The sequence below is a fragment of the Haemaphysalis longicornis genome, unplaced genomic scaffold (assembly GCF_048455015.1).
Source record: "Haemaphysalis longicornis isolate Haplotype H1 unplaced genomic scaffold, Haemaphysalis longicornis Haplotype H1 scaffold_9, whole genome shotgun sequence".
In the NCBI taxonomy this organism is placed as follows: Eukaryota; Metazoa; Arthropoda; class Arachnida; order Ixodida; family Ixodidae; genus Haemaphysalis; species Haemaphysalis longicornis.
In genome coordinates this window covers 86098752-86120395 of record NW_027526460.1, presented here as the reverse complement: position 1 = coordinate 86120395, position 21644 = coordinate 86098752, and the positions used below count along the sequence as shown (strand labels likewise).

The 21644-nt window shown below is 47.4% G+C and overlaps 1 protein-coding gene across 4 annotated transcripts in view; it reads right to left on the bottom strand.

Annotated features, from left to right (window-relative positions):
- LOC144152548 (uncharacterized) overlaps positions 1 to 21644 on the bottom strand; it is a 495420-nt gene that overhangs the window by 210688 nt on the left and 263088 nt on the right. The gene's annotated exons all lie outside the window — the stretch shown is intronic.

Here is a 21644-nt window from a genome sequence, read left to right as displayed (position 1 = left end):
CGTCGTCGACAGGATTTCGCGGCTTTTAAACGCTTGACGAGAAAGGTGAGGACATCTATGAACTTGACGGGGCCTCTCTGTGAAAGAAGTGGGGCGTTGAAGCGTGCACCTTGCTCTGCTGTGGACTCCACCGAAAGGCTGCAAACGTGAGCGTGGCGGAAATGTGGGAGAGAGCGAGAGCGAGAGAGAGCGAGAGAGAGCTAGAGAGAGAGAGAGAGAGAGAGAGAGAGAGAGAGAGAGAGAGAGAGAGAGAGAGAGAGAGAGAGAGAGAGAGAGAGAGAGAGAGAGAGAGAGAGAGAGAGAGAGAGAAAAGTGTGCGGGAAACATTTTCTCTGTTTTCAAGTTGTGGACTATGCCTTCGCAAATTCGTCACCAGTAATAAAATGCAAAACACACCAAAGAATGTGTCATAATTATCTCCGATAAACCCGAACAGCCTACCGGGCGCCATAACGGCTTTTCTTTATTAACTCGGAGGACTCTGAACCCACATCTGGCTCCGGGCATAATCTCGTGCGAGTCCGCATGAACCAAAAGTAAGTTTACGCCATGTGTGAGAGAATCTTGTTCCATACACTCCATCGTTGAATTGCACGCTGAGTATAGCGTTTCGTTTCTTGAAATATTGCCAAGTAGCCGTTATTGCAATTCAGTTTTCCAGGCACAAAGGCTTTTAAACAGAACGCGTTTTAGACTTTTGCATTGAGAAAGAATTTCGCCTATGATGAGTAAGAGGCCATTAATTATTTGGGGAAGTGGTAGCAATGTACGCCGCTCGCCTCTAAAGAACATTTGTTCTAGGGTTCCTGAAAGGAAAGTAATTCAGGCATTAGGCTTTCCGTTGTGTTATCCCTGCACCCTCGTGCATCTGCGCACCTTATGATTCCAGTCCCAACCATAAAAGACAGATGGATTTCACTAATAGTCACCGCGGAAGCCTGATACCCCTTTCTCGACGCTAGAACCCAACACAGTAAAGATGAACTAAACAATTCCCTCGCTATCCGGGCGCTGCAGCAGCTTTACACTAAGCGCTCCCTATTCTTAGCGCAGCTTCCGACGTCGTGCGAACACCTTCCTCCCAAAACCTACGACTATTTCGCCGGGTTTTACGCCCTTCAGTATAGCCGGATCCGGTTCGCCCAATTATTTCGGACGACCGCCTAAGCTGGCGGGTAAACGAAAGCGCGCGTCAAAGCGTTAACCGGTTTACTCTCCGGGTAGCGCCCGGAGTCCCGTAAGAACACTTGCCCTCCGGGCTCCGTGATGCAAGCGCTCCCTAACTTTCCCCTCCCGCGGTACGGCCGACTCCGGAACGCAATTTAGTTCGCCGGCTCTATCTAGCGCGTCGAGTCTGGGTCGCTTGGCGAGGCGCAGCTGAGCTTTCAACGCTGCGAGTTGGTGGAGGGATCGTAACGCTCGTTATGCCTTCCGAGCAGGTATATGCAAATTGGGGCCCGATTTTGGCGCTCCACGTCGGCTGTTAGCCCTTACACCTTTTTATTTTTAGATGGTATAACTAGCACTCAAATGCGAGAATAAATATGTGTTTTAGGGGCGAAGCACCTTAGGGCCTCGCTCTGTCCGGGGCTTGGAGTCCGTGTGCACAGTGTCGCGCATGCGCGAGGAGCATTGGTTTGGATTGGATTGGATTGGATTTAAATGGACTGGGTTCAATTTGGATTGGATTGGATTGGATTGAAATGAATTGGATTGGATTCGATTAAACGGAATTGTATCGGATTGGATTCCATTGGAATTGCATATACCCCACACACGCGTTGTCATTCATTTACATGCGCGAGTGGGCAATGCCACGGGTGATTTACGGTAAGAACGATCACCAGTGCTTCGCCCACTCGTCCTGATTCACTTCGGGGAGATGGGTGAATTTTTTCCTGGCTTTGTGAACTGCGGAATCTTCCGTTATGCCATGTTCAGGCTACCGATGCAAAAGCCGTTTGGAGCAATGGAAGTAAAAAAAAAAAAAAAAAACGGCGTGTCACGCAGTTCAGTTGGCTGAGAGGCGAACTGACGTCATTCTTTAAACATATTACGACACCTTCGGCAACAGTCTGAACCCGGCCTTACTCCAATATGGTACCTAATGTTTCGTTTACGGCCATAGTGGTTGACGGGAACTGACCTTGCGGTATCGCTTCGGTAAAGTCAAGCATTTTCGCTGTGATTTGAAGCGAATCAAGTAATTGCATGCGGCGACTTCCGGTGCATGCCGGTGGCAAGGTAGACAGGTAAAAAAATCTTGCTATCACCGTTTATGTGAATTTAAGTGACCCCCTTTGTAAGCAACTGGCACTCGACGAATCATTTGAATATATAAGTGGAATATTCGAAGAAATGAAAGCGAAACTTACTGACTCGAAAGGGTTTTTACGCCGATTCATACATGGGAGGAAAAAAACACGTCAGTGGATATCACGAGCCCGTGCACCGTACAAAATTATACATTTTTGCAAAATCTCAAATGCTTATAGGACACGTGAAATTGCCGTTTTCAATCCCTGGTATAGGCGTCCACAAATATCTCAACGAACTCTTTTACGCACATCAGGTAAATACAACCACACACACACAAAATATGTCACGAATTTCTCGCTCTGTCCTACACTCTTCAATTTCAAGGTATTTTTGGTGTGCTTGTGAAGTCACATATGCAATACCGCCATATTTAGCAGGCTTTCTTTACGTCGCAGCAACAGAAGCATTCGATAGCTGCTTTAAAAAAGTGGCAACAAAAGCGAAACAGGTACTAAAAGCGCTATCTTCTCTGGCAATCGGATCACGCAGTGTGCGTCAGTGATGAGTATAGCTTTCGCAGTGCTTCCAGGCCTCACAGAAGGAGTGAAAGTGTTCATCAGTCCACTGCAGAGCCCATATACCGCTCGGTTCTTGTAGATAGATGTACAATTGTGTGCGTGTGAGCGCGTGAGTGCGCGCATTTACGAGTGCGTGTACGTGGATACAATGCCGCCGGGTGCACATATACAATAAAATATTGTTAACTCGAATCGCAAGAGGAACTAACAAAAGTGAAGAGTAACAAGGGTACACTGCAATTTGGAAGCAGTGTAGAGGCAGCAGTGTAGGGTTATAAGTCAATGTGAGAGGCTTTCGTTCTGTAGTGGACCTGAGTATGCTTTTGACGGTTGTAGTATAGGTCGTGACAAGTCTGTTGCTGGAGAAAACGCGCGATTTCAGTCTGCCATTTGTCCGTGAAGGCGACATCTCGCAGTTTTTGCTCTAACGAGCGAATGTAGCGGAAGACCTCCTCCCCGCCCCCTTAAAAACTGAAGATGAGACGGGTGGCATGTAATCCGGTCATCACTTCAGAGTGGATAGCCGCATTGGTGACGATACTAGCGTGGACGGATGTGATATCGGCTATAAAAAGAACGCGCCATTTTCTATGCTTCTCGCAGCACCGAGTTTTGTAAAAAAAAGGAGTGATGGGGGGGGGGGGGGGGGGAGGGAGCAATGTGGGGCTGTTGATCCAGAGAAGACGTGCCTGTTAATATGTTAGGCAAACTTTCTGAGGCAACTTGTTGGTGCCTCGACCCGAAGTTGCTGCCCCGAGGCACCAACAAGTTTTCACGGAATGTGTGCCTACCATATTAACAGGCACGTCTTCTCTGGATCAACAGCTCCTCTCTCTCGCCTCGCCCATTTATTTTACGGAACTTGGTGAGGCTAGCGGGATAGAAGAGGGCGCATTCTGCAACGCCACTTTTCTACACGCTGTATAATGTGCACTGTGTCAATATCACTGAGATTGTACAATTTCCTTCGTTACTGAAAAGGCGGATCTCCAGCTGAAACATTAAATGTAGTTGCATTCAAAGCAACAATCTTCATATATCTATACCAATTGGCGGGGTATATAGCTGCGGCATCTAAAATATTAAGTTTGCCAGAAAGAAACAAAATGAGAGAGCGAGAAGCGAGTCGCCACCGAACAGGCTCAGAGAGAATGAGCGCCACAGAAATGTAGTGCGAAACTACAACGCACACACTTTCCCGTTGCGTCTTTCCAAGCGATGGTTGTATTGGCTGACTTGCGCCGTCGGTGGCGTTCGAATAAATACCGCCCCTCTTCCTCCTCGGCCGTAGATGTCGCTCTTCGTTCGCATCTGGCTCACACACCCACAAGTGGCGCGCCAGATCACGCCACAGCGGCTTGCGCCGCAAATGTCGTCACGCATAACCCTGCTTCTTGTGATTAATCCCCCCTCTATCTCCCTCCTCTCCCGCAGCTGTCGCTCCTCGACGCAGCTGGCGCGCGCGTGCTATGCGCGGCGCATGAAGTCACATCGCAGTTGCGCTGCTGAGAACGCGCGTCAGCCAGTTTACCGTGGGCAATGCCGTGTTTGGTTCACTCCGCCGTGCGTTAGGGTAACGCTCAGCGAAGGTAAACCCGCGTTTCGTTGTGGTCGGTCAATGGTTTTGCATTTTGATTTTTGCAGAAGGAATTCGTTATAACATGAGCTCAAGCTTCGCGTACCCCTGATTTAGCACGTTATTTATTTGTCGATAGCATCACTTTGCAAACTGTTGGCGTAATCTTGCACTTTTAAAGCGCAAGCACCCGGATGTTCGTACACAAGAAATCTGTGAGCGTACTCCGAAGCGTGCCATTGTCCCCGAGGAAGAAAGTGTATGACAGCTGCATCTTACCGGTACTCACCTACGGGGCAGAAACTTGGAGGCTCACTAAGAGGGTACAACTTAAATTGAGAACCACTCAGCGAGAAATGAAGCGGAAGATGATAGGTGCAACATTGAGGGATAAGATGAGAGCGGAGTGGGTCAGGGAACAAACGCGTGTTAAGGACATATTAGTAGAAATTAACATAGAGGTTCTTATAGTATATATTAGAGAGGAATCTGGCGCTAGCGTCTATCCGGCTCACATCAAGACCGTCTGTGTAGTCATGGACCGCCATTAGATCAAGCGCTCGCCCTATTTTCATAATTGGCTTGGATTAAAATGCTTCAGTGGCCGTATATTCAAAGACAGTGCCACAAAAAACGCATAGAATGGTGTGGTATTATAAAAGTGGAAAATAAAACAGGCTGTTTTAAAGCTAAGGAAAAAAGGAAGTAAAGCGCATTTCTGCAGGCACGGTTGTGCCTACTGTTCGGCTGGCCAAGCTGGTATTAACAACAATATTAATATTTTGGGGGAAACTCATTAGAGACTCATATTTTATTACTTTTGCCAGTATATCAGATATGTTGTTTGAAGAGTTTGGAAAGCTTTTTGAGTGTGCCTATTAAAACGTACGTCGTCTTCGTGGTGAACCGGTGCACCGACCGTCAGCTACAGTTTAACAAATCTTGTTACTGGGCGGGTTGGTTCATACTTGAAGAAAAAAAAAAGAAAACGTGGCGTTAAAAAGTCGCGGATGAAGAGAAGATAGGAGAGATACAGGCGCCCGTATGAGTCGTATCTTGTCTTCATCGAAGTAGGTTGTTCCTTTTTTTCGTCAGCAACAAGTTTCGCGGCGGTATATTACCCACTCAGTCATACGTTCCTTCACTCCGGCATGACCAACGTCAGGTACTATCACGCACTGCCTGCTGTTTCACCGAACACGGCTACCACAGAATAGGGAAGATTTCGGCTTCCTCGTAGCTCGTAGATGTGTTGATGCATAGTGAAGAAAGCAAATCCTAAAAACCGCTTAAGAATCCAATTGTCATGCCAAGCCCAAGCCAAAAAAGGGGTATTGCGGATTTATAATCTGCCGCCAACATGGACAATGATGATTGTGGAGACGCCGACAACGAAGTGGCACGTTCACGCGCCTGGCGAGGCGTGCGGGCACGTTCGCTCGTGATTGAAAAAAGAACGCCCTGGCTTGGCTGCGCACGGCTTAGCTTCACTCCCGATGGGCACGAATAAACGCTGAAGATCGCGGCTTTCTCAACTCGTATCAGGGAGGTCTTCCCAAACCCCTTCACGACGACATGGCTTCTCGAGTGCAGTTTCCTCTCTAGTGTACTTACTAAGAAACTATATGGAAATTAAGAAGAAGAAATGGATGTGGGCAGGGCATGTAATGCGAAGGCAAGATAACCGTTGCTCATTAAGGGTAACAGAGTGGATTCCTAAGAAGGCAAGCGTGGCAGGGGCGGCAGAAAGATGGGTGGGCAGGATGAGGTCAAGAAGTTTGCGCGAATAAATTGATCACGGTTAGCACAGGACTGGAATAATTGGAGATCTATGGGAGAGCCCTTTGCCCTGCAGTGGGCGTAGACAGGCTGATGATGATGATGATGACTCCGAAGCGTGCGTAAAAGTGAACTAACGTGGGGCACTTAACGATAGTACAGCGGAGGACGCGTAATGGCAGCATTGATCGCTCCTGCGCAGTTGGTGGACGACGTGAAGGAACGTGCGTGGCTGGCGCACAGGTGCTGTGTGTGCACGAGCGTACGGCCCTCACAATCAGCGACGCCATGAGTGTAGGGAGAAGCATCGGTGCGCGCCAGTAAGACGAAAGGGTGATAGGCACAAAAAAAAAACTCCCCCCACCTCCCCGTAGGGGATCGTGCGGAAATGCGAATGCATTGGGTGCACCGATGAGTGCGCTGCGGCAAGCAGTAACGGAGAGAGGCGTGCGCTCCACTGCATTTATATACATTTTCCGAGCGCAGCGAGCGGAGAGAGGGTACGCGGAGAGGAGAGAGAGACCCGCGCAACACGCCCGCCCCGCGCGCGAGCTCTCTCTCCCGCCGAGCTCCGCGATGCGAGCGCCCTCACACGCCCGAGCGCGCTCCTCCTCTCCACTCACTGTCCGCTACTCCGCGCGAGCTCCGCGATGCGAGCGCCCTCACACGCCCGATCGCGCTCCTCCTCTCCCCTTGCCCTCCGCTACTCCCGCCCGAGCTACTACCTGCTCCGGTTGCTAGGCGCGCCACAGCTGTTGCTAGGGGCGAGGAGGAGCGCGGAGAGATAACACCTGCGGGCGCACGCCGACGGAGCACGAAAACCCCCGACTAAGAAATGCATTCGCATTTACGACGACGACGACGACGAAGGCAGAACTACGAGGCGCGCGCTCACGTGCGCTCGCGCTGGAGAAATGCAGGCGCACGCCGGCCAACACCGGCGGGCGCACGCCGCTCGATGGACGCAAGACAACCCCCGACTAATAAATGCATTCGCATTTAAACAAACGCGGTCTGGCACACGCATCTGATGCGCACATATCAAAGAGAACTTGCAACATCTACATGTGCCCGTTTAGTGAGGCAAATGAACCAATGTAGTGTGCTCGCGCACCTAAAACGAAACTGTATTGGATCGTCCTATTAATATTTGCAGCGAAGGTGTTGGTGGTTAGGATCCAGCGACAGACCAAGTGTAAACATACTTTCAGCGCATGAAAAAAAAAATCATTCACAAAAAGCGAAAAGAGCCTAGGCCTTCCGTGTCTTGATATGAAACCGCTATATTGTCGCTGAAAATATGTCTTCCCAGTAATACACCAATGTTTCCAGGTGAAGCCGACTAAAAGTACATGTGTAAGCTTGGTCTCTGCAAGCTGGCTTTTCCACCCCCCTCCACTGTGCGAAGCCTCTCTAACCCCCTCCCCCCCCTACCCGTCATTGCGCAATGCCATGCGCTTTTCGGCGGCCGCTTGTGCGGCATGCTGGAGGATGATCCGTAATTGGCGTAGCCGCGCAGTAATACAATATGATTTTCTGTACCCAGAAATCGTGTGTGTGCTTTGTTTGTAACGTTGATTGATTGATTGATTGATTGTAGGGTTTAACGCGCTGACGCAACGTGGGCGATGAGGCGCGCCGTAGTGGAGGGCTCCGGATTAATTTTGACCACCTGGGGATCTTTATCGTGCGCCGAAATCTCGTACACACGGGCGTTTTTGATTTTCGCCTCCATCAGAAAAGCGGCTGCCGCGGCCGGGAGTTTGTGACGTTGAGATCGCGCCACTGTGCTTACAATTCAGCATAGCAAATATCAAATGTAGCTAAATCGCAACACAGTTATTTTGTCGGACTTTCCCTTTCAAGGGGTGGAAGGACTGGCAATTTTTTTTTTCGTTGTTGGAGTAGTATAGTATCTGACACAGTGAGCCTGTGGAAGTAAGGAAGCGCCTGATGATGGTGATAACAAAAAATGATTATTAGAGCAAGGACTAACAGAAAAGAAGGAATAAAAAAAACGGCGCAAGAGAAAAAAGAAACAGGGAAGTGCCCGGTTGGCTACACTACACATGGGGAAAAATGATAGAGATGGAGAAGGAAAAACACAGTATATTAAAAAAAGCAAATGAGAAGATAAAAGAAAGAAAGGAAGAGCAGAAAGGTAACAACAAAGTAAAAACTCAGTATAAAAAAAAATTACACCATCTTCCCGCGAGGGGAACCATGGGATAGATGCGACGCATCGGGGGTGGCCGTTGCGTTATTGAAATCATCGGACGATGTCATCGGAGCGCCGGCGGCGAAACGACTGAGCGGAGCGGCGCACTTACCGCGTTTATATGCAGCGGAATGAGAGAGAGCAGCGCATAGCAGCGCATAGCAGCGCATGCGCATGTGTGAACCGATCGCAAGCTGCGCGCTAACGCACAGCTGGCACGGCGACGGGAGCGAGCTGACCTCGCTGACGCGCAGATGGCGCTGCGGGGAGAGCGGCGGAGCGCACAGCTGCCGCGCCGAGGATGCGGACTACGCCGCGACAACTACGCGGGACAAGGCGAGTTAAAGAGATGCATCACATCTAAAAGAAGGCATAAAGCAAAACAGGCAAAGTGTACTGTCGGGTGAACTGTTCCTCAAATAATCACATTTAACACGAATAGTAGAGGCTTAGTGGATGCTTAAGGGTTATTACTAGTGGCAATGCCACTAACAATATCTGCGTGTCATCGTTCACTAATCGTCGCACGCTACCGAAAAACTTGCAGTGCCACCTCAATGGTGTCCCATTCGAACTGATAGGTCTTTACCACGTTCGCGTTTAATAAGAACAGTTTATTTTGGTGCGCCTTGTAGCCCACGACCAGATATTCCGCGTTGAACTCACCAGTTCGGTTCCTAAAACTCAGCTGTCCTACACTCCAGCAGCTTCGTATACCAACAAAGCACACAGAATGAAAAACACTTTAGTCGCGACGGGACGCACCTATTTTTTTTGTGTGTGTACATGCTAAAAACAGTGCGATTAGCTCAATCCGCACGCAATAACGTGCCGACTTACCGAGCCCTCGTCGTTCAATAAGGCAGGCCACGAGAATCGGCTGCTGATTCGCGGGTGAAACCACACTAACGGCGCACACTCAAAGCGAACGAAGGTACGAGCAAACAAGCTTCTCCTCACCGTTAAGTGCTCCGATGGCGGTGCGGTTTGTGGGACGACTCGTTCCCTCGCCGGTTTCCCCGCTTAAGCATCCACACGGGCCCTCAGGCACGCTCCACGAGTGTCTGCTCACAGAGGCCCCACCGGGCGGCAGCCGAATTTCTCTCTTGCGAGATGGGTGGGACATTAATACGTGCCGCGACGGAGCGTCACGTAAAAGCCATTACGCTTGTTCCCTATTCTTCTCCATTTTCTTCCAACCCCCACTCCCTTTTTTTTTTCTTGATTCACATTGGACGGGGCCACGTTTCGCGTGCGACGGGCGCCCAATCAAGGCAGCGAGTAACGTGAGAGCGGAGACGGAACGGCTGCGAGTGGGACATGAACGTCGGCAACAAGGCCGTGAAGCTGACCCCCCCCCCCCCCCCCCCCGTTCCACAGCTTTATCCCGGTCACGTGATTCGCAGCCGCTGATACCTTTCCGCAGCTGCACACTGGCGGCTTTTGAGCCCGAGCATTCGCTTCAACTGAATCGCCTGGAATCACGGCTTAGTTGTCAGGCTCTTCTCTCTTCCAGTAGTCGATGATGGGAGTAGGCTGAGCTGGTGGGTTCTTCGTGATTCCTTTCGTTTCTCTAGTGTTCTTCCCCGTCCCTCTTTATTTTGCTTGCTAGTGCAAACATTGAACAGTAGACGGGGGCGTTGAGCATAAAGTCTTAGAAAAAAAGTTTTCAAGTCTCCCCGTGGTTCTACGTTTGTTTCCTTGCGTTTGCAGCCGGTGGGAATGGCAGTCGGAGACGCTAAGCATGGAATGGCCAGTTCAGCCATCCAAAGAACGTAAACATGACAAATATTTGAAGAAAAAGTACTAGGGCGGTTCTGACAGAGGAAAAATCTGCAGAGATTAGAATAATTCTCTACTAATGCTTCGAATTCTTATGCCCCTTGTTAAGAGCGTGGGTTCTTTACAGCCATTTTTTTGTTTTTTCAGAATTCTGTCTTATTAATTATCCATATTTAAGCTATTAGGACGATTGTAGATGTTACTACACCCAAATATGAATTCTTGTGGATATGCAGGGCGTCAGCCGTTTTTGACATTTTTTGTATTTTTCTTATTTGTTGGTTTATTAAATTATGTTCGACCAACTATTTCCTTTTGCGCTGTTATAACGATTCAGTTGTTACTTTCGCCAGATCTGCATTTTTGTGGATATTCATGGTGTTACATGGTCCTCCTGGCTAGGGGGGGGGTACCTGGCAAAGAATGCTACGCATCGAAAAAAAAAAAAGAATAGGTCACACGACCGCCTGACAGGAACACACTGTTGCTTGCTCGTTATGAGAGAGACAAAGAGAAAATTTCTCTGTCATAGGAATCGATAAAGCACGAAAGTGAAATGTGCAGTAAAATCTGCAGCTGAGCATGATTTGCGGGTAGGCGGTGGTCTTGTGGGTGTGCTTGGCGAGCGATGTCCTGCTACCGGGTCGCTTCTGCAAAGGTGTACTGGCGTCATTTCCGTGACGGATATGGTGTATACAGGCGCAAAACACGTTCGTGTTAAAATATAAAACCCGAAAGCGAACAACCCTAAACATAACGTACTCTTTCGTACTAAAGGTTGCTTCCCCGCAAGCAGACCTTGCGTGCAGGGGTGCACCCTTTAGAGGCCGCTTGCTCCGTTGTACTGGCGTCCCTTCCGTGACGGACATGACGTCAGCGAAGTCATCCGGGAATAAAACACTTTCGTGTTAAAAAAGTCAGAGAGAGACACAGAGAGAGAGAGAGAGACAGATAGAGAGAGATAGAGAGAGATGAAGGGAGGGAGGGAGGGAGGGAGGGAGGGAGGGAAGGAGAAAGGGAGGGAGGGAGGAAATGATAAGCTGTGGCCTAACCTACTCGCTAGCTGGTGTTGTGTTGTGGCGGTGACGTGCAAAAGGAGGAGCGCTCTACTCTTTTTCTTGCTCCTTTCAACGAACTTGCGTCTTGGGCAATTGTAACAAAAAAATCAAAAAGGAAATTATAGAAAGTGGGTAGAAAAGAAAGGATAAGAAACATGTGGAGCACGCTGCTGGGACAGCTGTGACAACAGTAACATGATATGTGCATCCGCTTTGCTTTTAAGCTCAATGTACATGACTTTCGCAGCTTTAGTGGTTTCGGAAGGAGGTCTCCCTTATTTAATTTTACACCCCCGCCTGTAAGTAGGAGTAATATCTCCCGTGTGAGACTCCTTTTGGGGATGGCACGTTTTCCAGGCGGAAGTCGAACAGAAGTGTCCCTTTAGAGGTTGCGCAATGGAAGTAGCGTTGCGGAAATTGCGTGCTGTAACGTTGTGTGACGAAAACGCACCCCTTACTCCTTCGTAAGCACCGCCATCTTTTTTTTACGGAAACAAAGACGTTGTCCATGTTTGGGCATATTTTCGCGGTGATGTCCGGGCGACAATTGAAGTTTTTATGCCTCCCGATTGGGAGTTCATACGATAAAAAATGCCATTCATCTCTGAATACCAATACTTGCCTCAAGCACGATGCCAACTTGTGAAACTAGCTTTTATTCTGCCTAAGTTCTGAAGACTCCATGAGGCGAGAACGGAGGGTAGTGCACCGCGATCGCCGAGCTGCTGAAAACAAAAGACAGTACTGCGGAGAAGAAATACTACGCGTGATGACAGCACGCACCGCGCATGCGCGCGCAAAGGGTTGAGCCGGAACTGGTGGAGTTCCGCGCCGGCGCAGTGCGAGCGCGTGTGACGTCAGATACCATTTTAGCGGCCGGACGTCGCAGCGATATTCCGTTCCCAGACAGTTACAAGTCCAGACAGTTACAAGTTCCTATCGATACGCACTTCGCGCCGTCTACTGGTTCGCTTGGAACTCTCCTGTTATTCTCATAAGAAACTGCTAAAGGAACCCCGCTATGCAGCATCTGTAGCCTAGGTGCACAGTCATGGCGTTTCGCGCGAACGGCTTGCGTTTGAGCCCCAGCAATGCAAAATTTATTTGCCGGGACCCCTGAATATTTTATGCGGTGAAATGTTTTCTTAGCCAAATTATACTGGGAAGGAGGTCGTTTGGTATTATAGGTAGGATTTGGCGCGGGTATCAGCCTGTTGCCTGTTGCAGTTCATCAGCATGTTTGCAGCGTCAGCATGTTTGCCTGTTGCAGTTCGATTGATTGATTGATTGTAGGGTTTAACGCGCCGACGCAACGCAGGTGATGAGGCGCGCCGTAGTGGAGGGCTCCGGATTAATTTTGACCACCTGGGGATCTTTAACGTGCGCCGAAATCTCGTACACACGGGCGTTTTTGCTTTTCGCCTCCATCAGAAAAGCGGCCGCCGCAGCCGGGAATCGAACCCGCGACCTCGTGCTCAGCAGCGAAACGCCACTGTTGCAGTTCACGTATAAGTATATTTTATATGTACTTATACATATGTATAAGTATATGTACTCCTGTCGTGCCTCCAAACTGATTTTATCGTATTTAAGTATTTTATATTGCTCTGACATATGAAAAAATGTATTTTTCAGCGCGTTTTGTACGCATACCCTCCTAGCGCACACGCCGTTCATTGCTGGATGGGGGCAAGGGCCCTTTCGAGCTGCCTTTTGGAGCTTTTTTCCTTGCCCCTTTGATGTACTTTTTTGACTTCGATGTAACTGTGAGTGAAATAAACTTTGATTTGATTTGATTTGATATAAGCACGCTTGATTAACGTTATCGCACCGGGTGTGCCGGGTGTTTATCTATCTCGGAACGGCATATCGCGACGCCGAGATGCGCGGGTGTTTGTGGGTGGGTAGGTGCCGGGCCTTCACGACTATCAACGGCGTAGCAACGAAGCTGATTGCGGAGGCCAAGGTAGGTGTGTGTGTGTGACCCCGCCAGGTGGTTCGCGTGATGTTGCGGTTGTTAGCCCTCGTTTTAGCGCATGGGTCCAAAACGCATGCCTACGCACCTATGACGTATCTGCAACAGATATACCTGGTATTTCCTTTTTCTACTTTTTAAATTTCCATTCAGCTCACTTGTACTGCGCCCGAAACTTGTTTGTAAGCCCGAGGCTTTGAGCAATCCTACACATGCCCGTTGCGCCCACTCAGACAACGAATTACTGGCAACGTGACTCTTTAAGTAAACAAAAGGAACCTTGGTGTCCTAATTGCCTACCTCTCGCTTATGTTTTGTGTCTTCTCGGGGGCCAGCGTACGCGTTGTGTTGTTTTGATTGTGGCCGTTTACTGAGGCGCGCTGATCACTTCGGATTGTTACTGGGCGGGAACCTAACCGAACAGCATGCGAGCCGAATAAAGGCCACACTCATTTTCAGTGCGCAGATAGTTCTTGCGTAGGTGGGCATTAACAGAATCACATGACGCTTTCAAAGTTGTCGGGTACTCAGAGGCGGCGCTGCTGCGTTTGTTGCATCCCACGTGCCGCCCAAACCTTCGTTATTTCCCGCCCACATAAAACTTCGCGATTTGCAGGAACGTAAACAAATAACTGACAAAAGCAAAGTCGTCCTTTCATCGCTGCTATTCTTGCTAGGAATCAGGTATACGAAGCCGTGTTAGACGAATTCTGTTTTCTTGCTCTTCTTTTTGCTTCCTATCGAAGCTGTAGCGTCGCAGCACTGTGTGTTCAAATAAGTGCTTTTCGGAGTTTCGGCTACTGTTACGGTGCTGCTAGGATGAAGTTTTAGATAAATCGTTCTCCATGAGCGAGCTACGTATATAGGAACTGAGCAAGGTTTGAAAAATGATAGAGAATTTCTCTGTACTGAAAAACAACAAACAGTTTTTTCAGAACTTCCAATCGGCTTTGTGCTTTGATGCAGAGGGTGGGGGAAGTAGAAAAAAAAAAGGCCATCGAAAGAGCTCGGTAGGAAAAGAAAAGTAATGGCTTCACATACGATGAGCGACTAACATGATTTCTCTGCGCAGGTTACAAATTCAAAATGGGGTCAATATCATCTTGGTAAAAGAAAATACATTTCAGAGCTTGGCGCTGCTTCCCGGGAGAAGTACATAGTCCGAGAATAACTTAATGCCTTTGGTCCTTGTTCCAAAGCCCTATGCCATGGAGTAAGCCTAATCTCGGGGACATGTAGACCGTTTATTTCACTAAACTATATTCAAATGTTTCTACAGAAAAAAAAAACACTTGCCGCCGTAGGGCTTTGTCATTAGTCCAAGGCGGAATGCACGTTTGTGTAAGGTGCATTTAGGCGTTGGTGATGGCACAGAGACTCCAGGTTCCGAGGTAGGTGTCTTCGAAGTCTTACTTAACATCCGGGTCAAAGGTATGCAGAGTACAAACAGTATGTAAAAAGCACTGATTATTTCGGGGCTTGCGCCATATCCGGTTTTTTCAGCCAACGCAAGGCATTGTGCCATATCCGAAGCTTCGTTATTCGAATAATAATAAAAAAAATCTTCTCAACGTACTTTCAGTGAAGATGGCCTTTACGCGTCACTTCATCGGCTTTTTGGTTCCCCGCGATGTCGCTGTGCCCAGGTGTGGACTTAAATTTTATACTTTGTCTAGTGGCCAGTCAATTAAGTGACCACGCAACCCTTTTTTAAGCTTCTTTATTCATCTTAAAAAGACCTTGCCACAACTTCTTTTAACTTTTTTGTGAATCCTAATTGCATGCAGGTCGTAGTCAACCAACACATCCAGTACTTAGATTACAGGGACGCAATGTACCTCAGCCAAAATTTACTGCTATATGCCGTTCAGATTGCTTTTAAACTGGCTCAAAAGGTTTTTCTTTCCTTTCCGGTTTTGGCGTTCTTCGACCACTGGAATAGCATCATTAGAGTTGTGTAGCGGCTATAGGCCGGATTTTCTTCAGTTGCGGCAATGAATGCATTCGATAGCCACTCTAAAAAGAAAGCCACAAAAGCAAGGCAGAAACGGACGGCGGATCTACTGCGACGAGCAAATCACGCAGTGCCGCTCCATGCTGGCGATAACTATAGGTTTCGCAGTGCTTCCAGACGCGAAGGAAAGATTGAAAGCGTTTATCAGATGTGTTGCAGGGTCCCTTTAATGGTAGCAACCGTCATGGACCGTAGTGGGGTGGCGGAAAGCCTACTTCTCCTCGATTAAATTAGCATAGCGGTCTTCGAGTCCGTGTAGGTGCTGCACTGGTGCGACTTGTGGCACAAGATGTCAGCAACCGCCTCTTTAGGGGCATAGAGCTCGGCCGCTGTCGAGGAATGAAATGACAGCATTTCGCCTGTGAGTTCCACATACAGTTCGGATGAGGAACTTTGCTGGTGGGCCGAGCCATGAGTGAATGTGCGCTTCTGGCCGAATTCATCCTGTATGCGTAGTCTAGCACGTTTTGAAGGATTTATAAGTGGAGCATCGTCCATTATGGTCAATTCCAGAAATGCGACGCTGAATTCCAAGGGGACCAATTTTCAAAGGAGTGGATTATGCGGCGGCAGCGGGCAGTAGTTGCTGGGGAAAATCCAAAGCTGGTCCCTTTGGAAGTGACCCAACTTAGAAGGTTTTTTCTTGAGCAACGACCCCGTTTTTACAGCGAAACTGTATACCTGTACCCTCCAATGATTTAATATCCATGGGCAAAAATGCCAAGGCGCCAATGCGCCAAGGCCTCAGATGCCGAGCGCATGCGTTAGGATAATCAGGCATACAGAATAGAGCTCAAAATTGGTTTAAAAAAACCACAAAAAAACAAGCATCGAAACCGCACTGCGGATGATGAGGCACCTGTGATCAATGACGAGGAGGTTAGAACAACGCCGCGGTGACTCTGGGATGATGAATAATTAAATTTGAGCCTACTGTGTGCGTCATTAGACTTGTGACGGCGCAGCCAATGGGAAAGACGTGTAAGAGACGGCACGTAAGGAGAACACGTGCACCCCAGCAACGGCAAACGTTGATTCTGGACAAATAGTGACGTGACATGCCGCCAGTGTGCCTTTAGAATTACGCTCTGTCTACAGTGCCACCTGATGGTACTCATCATCATCATCATCATCACCAGCCTATATACGCCCACTGCAGGGCAAAGGCCTCTCCCATTATTCTCCAATCACCTCGGTCCTGTGCCAACTGTGACCAATTGATCCCTGCAAACTTCTTGATCTCATCTGCCCATCTAACTTTCTGCCGCCCCCTGGAATGCTTGCCTTCTCTAGGGATGCACTCTGTTACTCTTAATGACCAGCGGTTATCTTGCCTTCGCATTACACGCCCTGCCCACGTCCATTTCTTCTTCTTGATTTCTACTAATATGTCTTTAACACCAGTTTGCTCCCTGACCCACTCCGCTCTCTTCTTGTCCCTTAATGTTACACCTATCATTTTCCGCTCCATTGCCCGCTGAGTCGTCCTTAAATTAAGTTGAACCCTCTTAGTGAGCCTCCAAGTTTCTGCTCCGTAGGTGAGTACCGGTAAGATGCAGCTGTCATACACTTTCTTCTTCAGCGACAATGGTAGGCTGCTATTCATTATCTGAGAATGTCTGCCATAAGCACCGCACCCCATTCTGACCCTTCTAATTATCTGTGCCTCATGGTTGGGATCTGGGGTCACAACTTGGCCTAAGTAGATATATTCGCTGACCACTCATATATATATATATATATATATACAGGGTGTCCCAGCTATCATGCACCAAGATTTAAAAAAAGAGTAAAGGAGTAACTCGAAAGAAACCAGCTGCATAATGTTTGCAGTACTGTGAAGAAGCGGACAGTATTTTTTTATTTAATGAGACTTAATTAACTAATTGTAATTAATTATCTAACTCGAGAAATACTGTCCTAATCACTAAAGTGTCAATGAGGCATTTGTAGGTAACCACGAGGGGCATCTAACTGCGGTATTTTCAGCGATGAACTAATTGCGTACACATTTATTCTGACTGATAAAGGAAACCCGCGAAATATGAAAAATACCACGTGACGGCGCCTCCGCGCGCACCGTAAAGCAACGCCCTCAAACAGGCTGCCTCTGAGTTAGCCAGAATGAAATAGACAAAAGAAAGAAAGAAGAAATCGCGACCGAGTTTGTTCCTTATCTGCACACGCGTCCCGCGAATCTTGCTGCTGCTGCTCCTTCCATGCATGCTATTATCAAGGTGATGCGTTGTCTCTTCGGGCGGGTAACACGCGAAGAAGTTGCTTTCAATCAGCTTTGTTTGGGGACGCTGCTTTACAATGCGCGCGTAAGCGTCGTCACGTGGTATTTTTCATATTTCGCGGGTTTCTTTTATCAGTCAGAATAAATGAGTACCCAATTAGTTCGTCGCTGAAAATAGCGCAGTTAGATGCCCCTCGTGGTTACCTACAAGTGCCTCATTGACACTTTAGTGATTAGGAGAGTATTTCTCGAGTTAGATAATTAATTACAATTAATTAATTAAGTCTCATTAACGAAAAAATTACTCTCCGCTTCTTCACAGTACTGCAAACATTCTGCACTAGGTTTTCTTCGAGTTACGCAATTTCTCTTTTTTTAACTCTTGGTGCATGATAGTTGGGACACCCTGTATATATATATATATATATATATATATATATATATATATATATATATATATATATATATATATATAAGTAGATATATTCGCTGACCTGACGGTACTACAAGCGCTTTATTAAGGCGATGCACACCAGGATTTCGCCAAAACGGACGCATTTGGCCCTACTTCGGTCTCTCTAATGTAATGTAATGTAATGTAACGCAACCTTAGCTAACTTAACCTAACATTACCTAATGAACAGAAAGCAATGATTTAAAAAACTGAAAACTAACCCAAGCCATAACAGTTTTAATTGAAAGTAATATTAAAAAAAGCTGTGGTTGATTCCTGTGTCATAGCAATCGGTAAAATACGAAAGTGAAATGAGCACCGAAATCAGCAGCTGAGCACGATTTGCGGGTCGGCGGCTGTCTTGTAGGTGTGCTTGGCGAGCGAAGTCCTGCTGGCGGGTCGTTTCGGCCAAGCTGTACTGGCGTCATTTCTGTGACGGACATGACGTCAATAAAATCTTGGTGTATCCCGGCACAAAACACTTTCCTGTTGAAATATAAAACTCAAAAACGAACAACCCTAAGTACAACGTACTGATGATGATGATGATTACTATTGGTTTCCCCTTTGAAGCGGGGTGATGACATGCAATCTTACTAAAAAGGACTAATACAACCATGTTTTACGCTCTTGGTTTAATACTAGCGCTGCTTAGGGCAGGCAATAAAGCTTATTAGGCCCGAAATACTTTTTTTTTCCTGTTACAGGTGGTAACTGTCCTAGGCAATATTCCCCTCTCTGCTTTTCGTCTAATCTTCTTTCTAATCTTTCTAATCTTCTAAGAAGCATTTTAATCTTCTTTTCGTCCCCTCGACAGCTTTGAAGTTAACTTCCTCTCTGATACCCTTAAATCCTAGGGCTTCTGGAAGCCCAATATTCCCTTCATGTAGATTTCGATGGGTACCCTCACATTCTAACACTATGTGCCGCATAGTTTCTGTTTCATTTCCGCAGACCACGCATACCCCATCATTTTGTGAATACTTCCCCACAAAACTCTTAGTTCGCAGGCAACCTGCTCTAGCCTCAAAAAGCAAAGCACTGCCCTGGGAATTATCGTAGAAATTTTCCTTTCTGATGTTCAATTTCTCAGCCCTGTACACCTCTAATGACGTTTAGTACTATTTAGTACTAAAGGTTGCTTCCCCGCAAGAAGACCCCGTGTGCAGGGGTGCATCCTTTACAGGCTGCTTGCTTCGTTATACCGGCATCACTTCCGTGAGGGATATGACGCAAGTGCACTGTTCGTGAATCCCGGAATAAAACACTTCCGTGTTAAAAAAAAAAAAAAAACGACGCGAACCCCCGCCTTCGGTATCAAGAAGCTAAGACAGAACCTCTTCCCCACAAGGACAGACGCACTGGCTTTTAAAAGTTTTAAAATTTGAGTGTCGGCGGACGGCACTCTAGCGATGGGTGCAGCGCTGTGCTGGAACACCGTCGGATGGTGCCCTGGACACTGAGTTGAAATTAATTCCCACCGTGTCTCGCTATAAAAAGGTGCTTCTACGTCGGGTTTACCGCCACTTTTTGTGCCGGCTATGCGCAGTCGATCACACAACCATCCAACAAAGTCGGAACCCAGGAGGCGAAGAAGGCACCGAAACGAGATAAAAGACGAACAATACATCAGTGTAAGCCATACTCAAACACCATCAAGCGCAGGGAAACGTGCTTCAGTGCTACCCGAAGGGGTATATAAAACGCATCAAGCGACTGCGCCGTGGGTGGGAACAGCGACTAACGCCATCTTTTCCGCCGTGGCGCGACGCAACATTTTTCTCTTTGACACCCACGTCGGCCAAACAGGGGCAACAGATGTCGATAACGATCATATTCTACGTAAACACAACAAGAATAGGATCGGCTCGACGCTTCGTTTCTCCATGAAAACACGGACGATGAAAGCGCCGAGTTTGAGCGCATGTGATTGTCATCCATTTGCCGGAACGGGACGAGGTCGCACACAAACACGCTGCAACAACGACCGCTGCCTTTCGGGAATGCGAGGGTGACAGCAAGAGATAGCGTCGGCCCCGGGCTGTTTGTTACTGGCCTGCAGAGCGCGAACGTGTGTTCCCAAACTCCCCACACAATCTACGTGTATAGAGGGAAATCTTGGGTACTGGAAAACGCGCGTGGTTGTGACAGAAAGTAAAAAAGGAGTGGGAGATGGGAGGAGACTTTGCCCTCGGGATGATGCTTAATTCAGGTCAACGAAGTTCTTACTCGAGCATTAAGTCAACAAGAAGCGGAAAGCAGAATTTTATAACTGTTGTTCTGTAACTCAGGTTGAATGCGAATAAGTGGGCATAACACCTTTTTTTTTCGTGAATAGTCACGTCAATGCGAGCGCAAAAATCTGTGTACTTGAAACACCTCTAATGTTTCTAGCTTAATGAAGTACAAGCTTTCCAGATATCCTGACTTGAGGTTTCCATAATGAAATTACAACGCTTTTTTTTCGGTGGTCGAGGGTTCTAGTTCTGAAACAGGACGAAGTTTTCTTCAATTGCGCCGTTAGGGAGAAAGATGTACACCGGCTGAAATCTAGGGGCTGAAATCCAGGCGGGTGTCTAATTTTGTTTTTCGTAGAAACTAGCTACACCCTGGGGGTTTACGCTAAACTGGTGGATTAATATGGTCCCTCCATTCGAGTTGTCGCACTGCCAACGGCTGTCTTCGTGGTTAGTTCAGTTGTAGAAGCGACTGTCGTATGGATAGGCAGATGTCCAGGGTGTAAATCCTGAACCAGTACCTATTTTTCAACTGCGAAGTTTCCGAGAAAGCTGAATAGCTTTCGTTTGTAGCAGTACGGCTACATTTCAGGCGGGTGTCAAATTTTCCTTCGCGAAAACTTTTTATTTTTCAACCTACGAGGCGCCGTCACAGAGACACGTCAGTACATGAGCATTTTGTCTTCACCTTTAAAAAGCCGTTGATGTTTCTGCGGAAGCATATTATTTTTTGCCGTATTTAACAGGGAGCCCACAAGCTTACAATTCCTGCAGGGGCGGATCCAGGTTTTTTCTGAGAGGGGGGTCAGCTTCAATCAGTGATGATGATGATGATAATGAGGAGGAGGAGAAGGAGGAGGAGCGGGAGGAGTATTTTTTATTTGCAAATATTTCGCAAAAGCAAAAAAAATAAGAAAAATAAAAAAAATCGTAACCTAGACTTTTTCTACTACCTGAGGGGTCGTCGTATTGGGGGTATAAGTTCAAAAATTGAGGGAGGGGTCAGGACATCTGGACCCCCCCTCTGGATCCGCCAATGAATTCCTGTATCAGCGCCGCCTACCCGGCAGGCGGAAATGACGTGCCATTCGACTATCAAAGGGATCAAACTTGCAGTGGGATAGAAAACGAAGTAAAGAAAATAAGCCAAAAAATCGCTACTAAATTCGCGATGTCAGCGACAACTAGAGATAAATGTGCTCTTGGAGGAACGCAGACGTAGACCATCAATTTTAAATGTCACGTCTTGTGAAGCTTAAACGTGTTTTTTGGTTGAAGTGTTGAGTGAATTTTGTTACGATTTACATTTAACCCACTGTTACAATTGTATTTATGTTCAAATGAAGATTAGATATGTTAAAAGTTATTACATAAACTTTCGGGTTTACGGAAGCAGTTGAGATATCAATAATAGGAATTTTTGGTAAATGCTTCATTTATTGAGATTAACATTGCGTTTTCCAATGGCCAGCAAA